Source organism: Neopsephotus bourkii, unplaced genomic scaffold (genome assembly GCF_033783945.1).
Source record: "Neopsephotus bourkii isolate Nb327-2 ecotype Australia unplaced genomic scaffold, CSIRO-AGI_Nbou_v1 NB_1542, whole genome shotgun sequence".
In the NCBI taxonomy this organism is placed as follows: domain Eukaryota; kingdom Metazoa; phylum Chordata; class Aves; order Psittaciformes; family Psittacidae; genus Neopsephotus; species Neopsephotus bourkii.
In genome coordinates, this window is record NW_026902018.1 from 2,791,675 (window position 1) to 2,804,011 (window position 12,337).

General features: G+C 44.5%; 1 long non-coding RNA gene across 2 annotated transcripts in view; it reads left to right on the plus strand.

The window, feature by feature from the left end:
• LOC133221511 (uncharacterized) overlaps positions 1-12,337 on the plus strand; it is a 28,213-nt gene that overhangs the window by 1,712 nt on the left and 14,164 nt on the right. For both annotated transcript variants that reach the window (XR_009728014.1, XR_009728015.1), the window contains exon 2: positions 3,227-3,418. This is a non-coding gene — a long non-coding RNA (uncharacterized LOC133221511). The remainder of the gene's footprint in view (positions 1-3,226; positions 3,419-12,337) is intronic.

Below are 12,337 nucleotides of genomic sequence, written 5' to 3' on the forward strand. Positions count from 1 at the left end.
TCAGTGAGTTATGGGTGCATGTGCCTGGACAGGCACTTTTAACAACCTCATTGAGTGACAGGCACCAGTATTGCTATTGGGTCAATGCCAGTCAAGGTGGTGATGACGAGCCCAGTTTGGCAGTGACTGCAGCACTTGCCTACATGGGGAGCAAGTAATGAGGTTCTGTTTTGGTTCATGTCCAAGTGTCCTACACTGAGGCTGTGCAGTGAGGGAAGGAGGCAGCACTGCATAGCCAGGGCCATGGGCCACAGATGAGGCTGCTGGATGACCTTCCAAGCCTCCAAAACCACTTTGCAAAGGAAATTATAACCACTGTTGGACCAGTGTGGATAACTACTCTTTCTGGGTGCATTGAGCCAGCACCAAAATGCTGCTTAGGCTTAAAGGACGTCATTTGCCTAGCTTACTAAGAAATAATCAGGGACTGGAGTGATAGGACAAGAGGTGATGGGTTTAAACCGAAACAGGGGAAGTTCAGGTTAGATCTAAGGAAGAAGTTCTTTACTGTGAGGGTGCTGAGGCACTGGCACAGGTTGTCCAAAGAAATGGTAAATGCTCCATCCCTGGCAGTGTTCAAGGACAGGTTGGACAGAGCCTTTGGAGACATGGTCTAGTGTGAGGCATCCCTGCTTATGGCATGGAGTTGGAACTAGATGATCTTAAGCTCCTTTCCAACCCAAACTAGTCTGTTATTCTAATTGTACTTTTTCCTCTCTTTGTAAACAAATCACCTGAAACAATAGAGTGTATTTCTATGTAAAGTGTCTCCTAGAATAGGAAGCAGCAAAGCTGTTATGCTTTGCCATAAAACATTGCTGTTGGGATGGGAGGTGCAGTAGGTCTTATATGTGGTTGTTGAATCCTTTTGTAAGGACAACTTTATGTAATCTATTTGTAGAAAAAAGACAGTTCTCACCTCAAGCCACACCAACATCCCAAAATGTTGCTCAGCTCTAATCAGTATTTAAAAGAAGAACAAAACATGGCAATGTCAGCTCTAGGAACCAAAAGGGCCACCTCATTCCTAGCTGTGCTATAGCATTAAAACCCCAACAATCCAAAGAAAGCCTGAAATATTTTCTTAACATCTGTCTTTCAGACACTGTGGTTCAGTCCATGCCAATATTTGAAGACTTTTGCCTGTGAGGAAGTGAGCTCTTGGTCTGAGCAGGATTATCTCCATATCCCAGGGTATTGCTGATCTTTATATGGGATTATTTTTAACATTGGTTTGCTTGGATTCTACTCGTATTTACACAGCTGTTAATAAAGTACAGGAAAGCTGTGTGTGAGATCTCTTTCTCTCATCTGATTGTGGCAGCTTTTAGGACAACTTTAACAACTTGATCACTTCTTGATGGATGGGGCAGGAACATCCTGGTTCGTTAGCTGAGTCCATCTGTGGCTCTGTCTCCTGTTCCTGGTTGGCAGACGGCTGCTGCTCTTTCCAGGAGGATCGACTTCCAACAGCAAGAGAGGCAGCCCTGTGTATGAGAGGTGCGGCTAGCTGAGATGGAACTGCAGCTATATATAACCTCTATTAAGGCTTAATCTGAAGCCAAATCTGGAGGCTTTGTGAGCCAGGAGAAGTTTAACAGGTACTATTTAAAAAGTGAATGAGCTTGAAAAACTCTTCAAGCCCAATGTCTTCATACTGAGGACTTTCTGCAATATTCAACCTGAAATCTTTAATTCTTTAGATGCTTGGATTTCACTCATGAAGGTGAAAAATCCCCAGGAGTCAGCCACAGTGATTTGGTTAGGCTAATTTCTTTAGATTAAGCTACAACGTACTCTTAGGCCCAGCCAGCCCCTAGCCAAAAGGCTTTATCCATCACTCTTGTCTGCAGTGGGGCTGCTATTGGGATTCTAGTAGGAGGATTCCTGTAGACAGGTTACATATGTTCCCATGCAGGGCTAGGCTGGATAAAAGGTCTTGTGGGTTTGGTTTTATTTTGAGTTGGAGCCATCCTGATGAAGTTCAGTGTAGTGGAAAAGCATTAATTGAATCCTGTGCTGTTGGGCGCCTGCCCTCCTGCAGGACAGATGGGTGGGATAACGAGGGGATGAGTTATTTGTGCATTAATGGTAATAGAAAGCGCACACTTGGCTTGTGCAACTCATTGCCTGGACCACTTGGGATTCAATCAAGGACATGATGCTTGCCTGGAGAAAAGGGATTAAATGATAGGATAAAAAGAGTAAAGTGGCAAACCCAGGAAAACTCTCCCCCCCATTCCCTTTGCTTGGGAAAAGACAAGCAAACACTGCTTTATCCTCACACTTAGGAGTGATGCCAGCAGTGCTAGAGGGAGATGCTCTCTTGTATCCCAACCTTTCCAAAGTGCTTAATGTGGCAGGAAAGCAGCTTCTTGGTGACACAACCCTGAGCTGCTCTCTGTTCCCATTGCTCATACCAGTGCTGAAGGGCCTCTTTATCAGTGTCATTGATGACCATGACCTTTCCATTCAGTCTGTGCTAGAGTTCATGGTGCTCCTCCATGCTGGGGAGGAATCGGGCTGGGAGACCTGGCTGTGCTTCCTTCCCATCCGCATCCTGCCTTTAGGTGGGATGGAAAACTCTTCAGGCTACCTGCCTCCATTTCTTGAAGTGAAGGAGATGAGGGGAAATGGAGGAAAACCCCTTACATTGCTGTAATTTTTTGAGACATAAAAGCTTTTCTTTGAGAGCAAATCCAGGTTTTGTTTTTTTCTCCCTCCTCATGGCATTAGGGCTCAAGAAATTCCTTGGAAAATAATTTGTCAAGGGCCTGACTGATCAAAGACATATATAAAAGGACCCTTTTTTTGAAAGGGGAAAAAATCCCCCTCCGAGCTCAGAATGAATTGGCAATTCATTTACCAACTGTCAGATAAAGTAGCTCAATCCCTATCACGTCTTTAGCTGGAGCTGTGGCCAGAAGGAAGCAATTCTCGGCCCACTGTGCGTACATGTTTGGTGTATGTTAGTGATTAGAGTATTCCTGCCTGGGGGATGCAGAAAGATATGACTCAGATTCGCAAAAGAGCCATAAATCTCCCTCCTTTTATTCAAAATGTGTGTTTTATAGCCATTTCCTGGCCAATTTCTGCCTCGAATAAATATGTAACATATCTGTGTGTGTGTAGTTTTGTAGGTCCAAGAGCTGGGTTCCCCCTCAGGAGTGAACTATCTGCTCAGGAAAGGTTTGAACGTCATTCTCTGCTGTTCTTTCATTCCCAGAAATATCCCTCATTGAGCCATATCTGGATGAATGGGGTCCTTGTGGCACCTGCTTCTGTTCTTCATCTGTGGTGGGGTGACCTGGAAAGGGACTGTATGAGAGATAGGATCCAAAGGACCCCAAAAGGTTATCCAGGATCCAAGGCAGGATCAGCTAGACTGAAAACTGGAATTCTTGGTCCAAAGGCTCAGGTAGGATTTTGGTAATCCTTGCTATGAGCCAGGCCTCACACAGCATTGGATTTGAATGTCAACAGCAAGTGAAGTTTGAAAGCTCCGTAGGTGCTCTGCTAACATCCCATAACTACTGGGCTGATGCTCACCCAGGAGCTGGGATTGCTGCAATGTTGGAGCCTCTGCAGCTGAAATCACACCTAGTTCCCAATTTATAAGTGACAATATACCTCCACCCCATGGTACCTGTGGGACTGCCTTTCCCCATCTCAAGAGCAGCAGCATCCATGCAACTCTCCCATTGTTACCCTCCCACCCCACACCCCTACCAACCAGCTTGGTGTCTCCCAGATTACTGCTCACATACCCTCTTTTTCACCCCTGTTTCCTGAATATCACCTCTGGATAATACAGAAAGGACAATGTAGAGCTGAAGGCAATGGTGGGAGGAGATGGACAGCAATGCACAAAGACATAAAGGCAGGGCTATTTGTTTTTAGGTTACCATCATAGGCTGCACAAGTAGAAATCATGCCCCATATATTGTCATTGTTTAATCTTTGGACTCTCTAATTTGATGGGTAATTCTTCATTGAAGTAACGAAGATGCTCACCAGGAAAAGGCTGAATCATTTGTTCTTCTCCAAGTTTAGCCAGATGATGAGTTGCAGGAAAAGCAACAGGAACAACTCTGGTCTCAGAGAGTGATATCACGACGCTTTCTGTAGGTATCCTGCTCTTCCAAGTCATGCAGAAGTCTGATTCCCCTCAGTAAAACAACAGGAAAACCCATCCTCTCTGCAAGGAAAGCAGTAAATTTGGGGGTCTGGCATTGCTGATGCTTTATTTTTAGCTCTTCCTTTTAATCCTTTAAGCTCACAGTTCCTTTGTTTCCTTTTCCCCTAAACCAAGAGCTGCAATCACTTGGCCCTGATTCAAAGTCTCAAAGCCAACGGCAAACCTCCCAGATCCCATGCCAGGGAAGTCTGGTAGGGGCCTAAGGTTTATCTCATAGGAGGCTTGATCTGAAAGCTGCTGAAGCTGGTGGGAACCTTACCACTAAGCCAGAGGAGCTTTTTTTACCATGCCCTTAAGCCCACCCTGCCTATCTGAGTGACTTGCTCTAAACTAATGTGTTCTTGTAAGAAAAAGTTTCCTAAGCATTGATGTAAGGCTAGAATTGATCTCACATACACAAAGTTATACCTTGAATACAGGATAAACCAAGACAGACACAGCAGGTTAATGATTGGGGATGATGGCAATGTCATTTACTGGGGGGAACAAGATGATCTTATAGTCCTTTCCAGCCCTAACTGTTCTATCTGTATGTACTTTTCCTTTGGGTGCTCTTCAGGGCACAGGCACCGTCAGGCTGCTCTTTACTGCTTCTCAATGATTTCTTCTTGATGAATATGTGCTTCTCATTGCAGGTTTAGACCCTTCCATGAATCCTTCCCAAAATGTGACACCCAAATGCTGGGAGACGTTTATTGTCCTGAATGACTTACCTCTTGACCATTGCTACTACCCGTGCATCAGGCACTACTGCTACTGGTGTCACTTATTAGCAGAGGACATTACTTCTGGGTACCTCCCATGTGCTGGGGTTAGTAATTCTGTACCTGGGGGGGGCAGTCTGAATTCAAATCAAGAAGCAGCAGATCCGAAACCCTCCAGGCAAGTGTCTCATAGCAATGGCTGCAGCTTTAAGCTTGATTTCTCTGCTCCTCTCCCTCCCCTCCTTGTGGTATCTCCATTTAGGCCCACTCATGTAAACATTTATAAGCACATGATGGTTTTAACAGTGATTCATCCTATTAAAGTCCAAGTGGCTACTCACAGGATGGTTTCCAGAACTAGGCAATAGATATAAAAAGGACCATGACTTTTCTGTGCTATCTCAAGTGGCTAACACTTTAGACACCACAGGCTCGGTTTTAGAGGAGCTGGTCTCCATTGGCTATATATTAAAGCTGCTTAAAAACAGAGGTGGATTATTTTCCACCCCTTTTTCTAGGCAATTCTTTGTGCTCAAATATCCCAAATAGGTTCAGATTGTTGAGGCAGCACAAGGATTTCAGGCAGCTCCAGTGATGGCTCAGAGCATGGGGCTCATAAATGGTCCTGGGAGGAAAAGAGTGGGATGCAGCTTTCTATGCACAGCAAGTTTTTATTGGTGGGGGTGTGAATCACATTGGGAAATACCAACTTTTCCTTTTTTGACCCAAAACAGAGGACTTCGGGGCAGCAATAGAGAAAGATCATTCTGAAAATCTTTCCCCCCTCAGCTTGTGACACTTACTGTGCTTTCCCAGCCCAAAAGGGCTCTGGAGGGACATGACGGTGCCAGCTCAGCACAGGCATTTGGGAAGCCACTCGCGTGCCTATCGGAAGCTCCTGGCTCTGCATGGGGACCACGTGTGCTGCCCTGGAGAAGGCACTTAGCTCTCCGGGCTGCATTCAGGCACTTCAAATACCACTTTGAAGTGGCCTGTGTACACAGAGCAGCTCCGTGGCCCCTGGTCTGGAAACCCCTTTTCAGGCTGGGAGAGGAAGGTTAAAGACCTAAACATCAGTGTGCTGCTGCAGACACACTGATGGTGATGTGCTTGCATGGTGCTGTCATGCAGCTCTTCCCACCACTGCAAGGGTTCAGCAGGAGCCTGATGGGGTGTAGGGAAAAGCCAGGGAGGATGGAGAATCATGGGCTGGGGAGGACCTTAAGATCATCTAGTTCCACCTTCCTGCCAATGGCAGGGACACCTCACAGTAGACCATATTACCCAAAGCTCTATCCAACCTGGCCTTGAACTCTGCGAGGGGTAGAGCATTTATCACTTCTTTGGGCACCCTGTTCCAGCACCTCACCATCCTCATAGTAAAAAACTTCTTCCTTGTATCTAACCTGAACTTCCCCTCTTTCAGTTTAAACCCATCGTCCCTTGTCCTATCACTACAGTCCCTGATGAAGAATCCCTCTCCAGCATCCCTGTATGCCCCTTTCTGTTCTGGAAGCTCCTCCTTGTGGAAGATTATCAAAGCTATCTCAGGAATGGGTTGGGTTTGGGGTTTCTTCACACCACCTTGTGCATTTAGACTGAAAAACCCCTTCCCAGAGGGATTTCAGGGGATGGCTATGTGGTCTTTTCAAGCAGACACGACCTTTGCTGCCCGTGCCCTCAGCTGCCTGGATGTCAGCCAGCTCCACACTGGAAGGCATGTAGCTTTGTCAGTGCGGTGCTAAGCCTGAGCTATTACCCAAAATAGGAATTAAAAATGCATTCAATGCTTTTAGAAGTGAGTTTTAAACTGAAAAGTAAGAGGGGTTTGATAGCAAACAGTGATTTTCATGTGAGAGTTAGATAAAAGCACCCCCCAGAAGTTGTCTAAAACAAACTATGGTAAAATTCATCTTTTTCATTACAAGATGATTCAATGCAGGGAAATGTTTCACTCTTTTGTAATGATTTATCAACTATCTTCAAATACAGCAGGCAATTTTAGTTAAAAACTTATTCTATTAAAAACTTATTCTGTTGAGAAATTACATTTTCTCTTTAGAAAATGTTTCAAGGGAATTTCTCTTGGTACCAGGGAAGGGCTTCTGGAGAAATGTAGCTTCATACTGTGGTGGTAGGGAAAAGGAATGGGGAATGCTGATTTTATGTATTTTACATCCAAAATTTAATGGTTTAGATACATTTTATATATAATATATAATATATTGACATAGATTTTTATACATTATATATAAAATATATGTAAAATATAACATATATAAATATATATTTATATATAATATTATATTTATATATAATTTATATGTTTATACATATAGGTATAAGTTTTATACCTATATGGTATCTAGTCTATCAAATATATTTACCTGTTTGATTGATGGACAACCAGACACTGAGGTAGAGATGCTAATGTAGCATCTTTATGGGATACAACCTCATGAGACATTCAAAGAGTATCTCCATGGACCACTAAGACTTGTGCATAAAGGAAAGTGGTAGCAGGGTGTCACTGTGGAGAATACACAAAAGCCAAAGCCCCTGAGCATGATCAGGCAGTTTCTTTAGGAAGTAGGAATGAAAATCAGAGTTGCCAGGGAAAGCCTGGAGATGATGGTGGTAAGGTTGAGTGAGGGAACACCTGGGGAAGATTGATGAAGAGCCGGCCAATGCTTGTGTGTGATTTACGAGGAGTGGTCCTGGCTGTAGTAGGAGTTGTTTGGAGATATTGCTGCTATGGTGCAGGGCAAAGAACTCCTGGATGCAATATAGTTACTGGATTGTCAAGCATCACTTTGTAATGTTCCACAAGTGAGATTATTAGTTTAGCGAGGGAGAAACAGAATATGAGGTCAAATAAGCCGTGGGGCAGAAATTGTAATTCTCTTTATGCATCCAGCTCAGTGTGTATGTATATGGATGTGCAGATGTGTATATGTGTGTATCTCTCCATCTGTTGGCCTGTCCATCTACCTATTTACTCAGCCAACATCAGTCATTCATGATCCTCCCTCCTGGCAGCTGGGAGCAATTCAGTGGGGTGGAGGGATGGCTTCTTCCGCTGGGAGAAGGTTATTTCATGGTCTTTCAGGATGTCCTTTGGGACTTGAGCTTTCTGGTGCAAAGAGAGGGAATGTTCTGATGGAGCTGAAATCAGGCAGATGGTGTTTGAAGATCCAGGAGCTGGTGAGTAGCCCTTTGGGCATGTTGGCTGGGAATCATGCAGCAAAGTTGGGTACCACCTGGGTGCCTGTATCCCAGTAACTGTGAGTTCAATGCTTCTCACCTCTAGTCCACTGTGCTTTGTAGATCTGACCTGGTACCCACCCAGACTGGCTCTCCTTGGAGTAAATGCAATGGCAGAAATGAAAGCAAATACAACCGGGCTGTGCTCTTACCCCATTTCTGCTCCTCGGCATCTCCTCTGGGGCTTCTATCCCTTACTTTTCTCTTCCACTACCATCATTTTCTATCCAGAGCCTTGCTAATCCAGGGGTGAGAGTCAAGCACGCTGGCATCAGCCTTTCCTTTGAATGTAAGCTACAGAGTCCCCAGGGAGCAATGGCCACAAGGAAAACCATGACTGATAAATCCACCCCTCCTCTTTTAAGTGCTTACACTCTGTCCAAGGCACTGAAGCCTCCATTTTAAGATCTGATGATGTCTGAAAGATGGATAAATGAATACAGTGTTTTCCAGTTGGATAAAGACAGGGAAGCAGATAAGAGAAGTTGGGTAACTTTGGCTTTTGGTGTGAGCAATGACCTCAAGCTAAATCTTACTAATGTTGGCAAAATGAAGGAGTTTGGGCATCCCTGGAGCCTGCAATGCCCAAGGGTCTGGAGTATGCAGCCCTATAATATATATAACTGTCTTTCAAATGGCATCAGGAGAGTTTTCTGTAATGTAATCTTTGGGTTGATTTGTTTTCATATCACTTGGAATTCTCTCAGGAATAACGACTGGGCTGTGCTCCCTTTCCTTTGATAAACTTGTAGCTTTTGGAATTTCACATTTGGAGGTGAAGCTTTGAAAGATGTGTCTAAAAGGGAGTGAGGCAAAGTGGCAGACAGCTTTATAGACTTTGCTTCTGCTCTTACTCAAGACGAGGTACCAAGCTGCTGCTTTCTGTTCTGTTCTCCAGAGCCTAAATAACAAGATTTCTTTCATTCCTGGTCAATAATCACTCTTCTTGGCACAAAAAATGTGCACTTCTGAAACCATATGATGAGACATCAGAATGCTCTCAAGGTCATATTGGGAAGCCTGACTATTAGAACAAAAGAGAAAGGAGGAAGGCATAAAGCCATCTCGTAAATCACAGAAATCTTTTGATGCCTTCAGCCCTAAAGCTACAATGGGCTAAACACCACAGCTAGAAGAAGAATACGGAACACTGAGATTCCCTGTAGCAAGGAATCAGTGAATTTAGGGAGATAATAGTTATGGCATCACCTTAGCAGAGTGACTACGCTCAAATGAATGACTGCTTTATTGTGGTTGGAAGGAAGGATGTTACTGTCCTATGGGGCAACCAGGATGAGTCCCCATCCAAAGCATATTCTTTGCAGGGGAACCTAGCTCATAAACTGAAGTTTAGCAATATAAGAAGGGACTGAGCAGGGTAAACACTCATACTGGTGTTGGGGAGGAGGTGCAAAGTCAGTGAGACCATTAGTCAAAAGGGGATTCTAGGCAAAGCTCTTCCCTAACAGACAGTAGAATGATGGAGGCTCTTGCCAAGAAGGCCACAAAGGCTTTAGGTGCTTTTAAGACCCAGCTAGATGTTTTCATGGGAAAAGAACTGTGAGTGGGAAGCTTGGAGGGAAAGAAGTGAAGGTGTGGAGTGGGATGGAATGCAATAAATGAGAACAGAGATGCGTTTTGGGGCTCACAGCCCTTTTGGAGACCTGTCTGTAGGACTGTCTCCTGTGGTCTGTGTTCTGACCTCCCTAAACCTGAAAGGGGCTTTTCCAGGGCAGGATGGGATGGCTGGCAGTGTAAACTCATCCCCACATACATTTTCCTTGAGAACTAACTCTATCCCAGCAAAAAAAACAGCACAGGGAGAAACCTCTACCTCCCAGAGAGATCAACTATTCTTACAGTCAGGGCTGGGAGTCTTCATCATCCAATTTTAGCTGTTTAAAAGGTAGGCGTCAAATCTAAGCTACCCATCCAGGCTTTTCTTTAAGCAACATGCATGTCCTTTGGCTCCTAGAGACACTGCAGGTCAGTACCACAGCAGAAGTACAGATAAATTGCATGGCTGTAGGGATGCTTCAGCAGTGTGAGATGACGCACTGGCTTTGGGTGAGGACATGAAGTTGGCAGAGAATCAGGTTTCTGTTCTGAGCCTCTTGTATGCCTAGACAGAAAGATAAACAGAAATGGGAAACAGTGGCTGCATCAACAGAAATGCAATTTCTACTCTGCTCTTTGCTGTTGGTGCTGGTTTACATGCTTTTAAAGCAGAGACAAAGTCAACAACAACAATATAATAATCACAGCAACAATAAAAAGAGATCCTGACTAGGACTGTTTCCTAACTCATGTCTTGGCATGGCCTGTCTGCTGCTTGCTTCTTGTGTTAAAGCGCTGTTTGGAAGTGATAAGAAGCACACAACCTCCTGTACTTTAAAGTGCACTAGAAATAGAAAGAGAGATACAGTGCTACAAAAGGAAACCGACTGGCTTTAGGCTTTCCCGAGGGCTGACTTTGCGGTTCGGCACCCAGGATCCTGATGTAGCGTTGCAGATCAAGAACAAATTTTCCATTCTCTTTGATGGACACTAGGTCAACCCTGTAGACAAAACTAAACCATCTCTGCTTCAACCAAATTTGCTGGGATGGAGGCATCAGTGAGGCACATACACCATTGACACAATCGTGCTTTGGCTGAAGGCTTTTGGTCTGGGATCTCCTATTCATTTTAAGTGCAAGATAGCTGTGGACATGCCAGTGTGAAAAAATGAGGATTCTTTAGTAGGAAGTTCCATGGATGATGGCTCAGGGACGACGAAAAAGAAGACAACCTCTTTCTCCTGTTTGGGTGGCTTGTGCCTCATCAGATGTGGCCACTCTCTGGCTTCTATAGTTCTTCGCTGACTGTTGCCTATTCTTACTGTTCATGCTACCCATGGCAAATCCCTTCCAAACTAACATCCACAGACACTGGCAAGCATGCTAGGTGATGCAGTGGGGAACTTTGCTAGCAGATGTGGGCTTGGGCTTGCAAGACCATTGGTAAGTGCCACAGACTCTGGTTTCTCTGTACTTGGTGAGGTATGCATGAGAGGGAGATAGCCTCTGTAAAGAACATTGAAGACCAGCCTTAGACCAGTAAAGCCCATAATATTTAACATAAAAATTTGGTTTAGGTCCCTTGACCTCAGGAGACCATCCAGCCTCTGGCCACAAAGTAAGTGAAGATAAAGATGATGGCGTTTCTTGCAATACGATGTTTCAAACCATCATCGGGCACATGCTGAGCTTGCACTACTATGTCTTCAGCAGCACTGTTCTTGTGCTTGGTCTAGCACATGTTCATGGTGTTTTCCTTTCTCAGCAGTGAATTTAGCTCTGCACCTGCTCAACTGCTTTACAGAGGTGGACCCAGGAGATCAGTAGCTGCATGAGGATACCTAATCCCCATTTTCCACCTCACTGACACATATGTTCTTCTACCCTCCAAAGCAAACATTTCAGCATGCAAGGAGATGAGGATTGCTTTCCATGAATGGCTCTGCTCTGTTCTTAAAGAGACCTGGGAAAATGTGTGGAAACTTTCTCGCTGGCTCAAATGAGTTGAGAGAAAAAAAACCCATTGCTTAGAGTGAAAAAGTGAAAAGCTTGTGTCCAGAGATGAACATGAAAGGCAATTCATGAGGGAAAAGGGAAGGGCTGGCTGTAGAAACCACAAGATGAAGCTTTCTAGGCTGTGGCTCCCATTTTGCTGTGCTTGGATTAATCTGGTTTAAAACCTGGATGTCAACAAGGGTCATGCATGATCAGCTCCTTTGCAAAATGGGCCATACACTGAGAGACAAGGGGTCTACCGGTGAAATTCAGGTCAATAAGTAACCAAACAGCTGGTGTTTGATCAGAATTAGTTCAGTCTGGATCTGATCTTGCTAATCTCTCTAAAATCCTAGCTTCAGCCTTCCTCTTGTGTTCCTCTCCTGCCCAAGGAGGGGGGAATAAACTGAAAGGAAGTGGTTAAGAAAGGCCTTAAAAGAGGATATACTTTTCTAATTCTAGGTCATGGCAGGGGCTTTGTGTTCTACACAGGGAGATGATAGAACCTACCATGGCTGGAAAAGACATTGGCCATTTTGAATCCAACACTGAAAACTTCTTCCCATCTGGCCCCAAAAAGGGAGGAAAAAGAGAAGTGTTTTTGTGCATGGAAAGGGT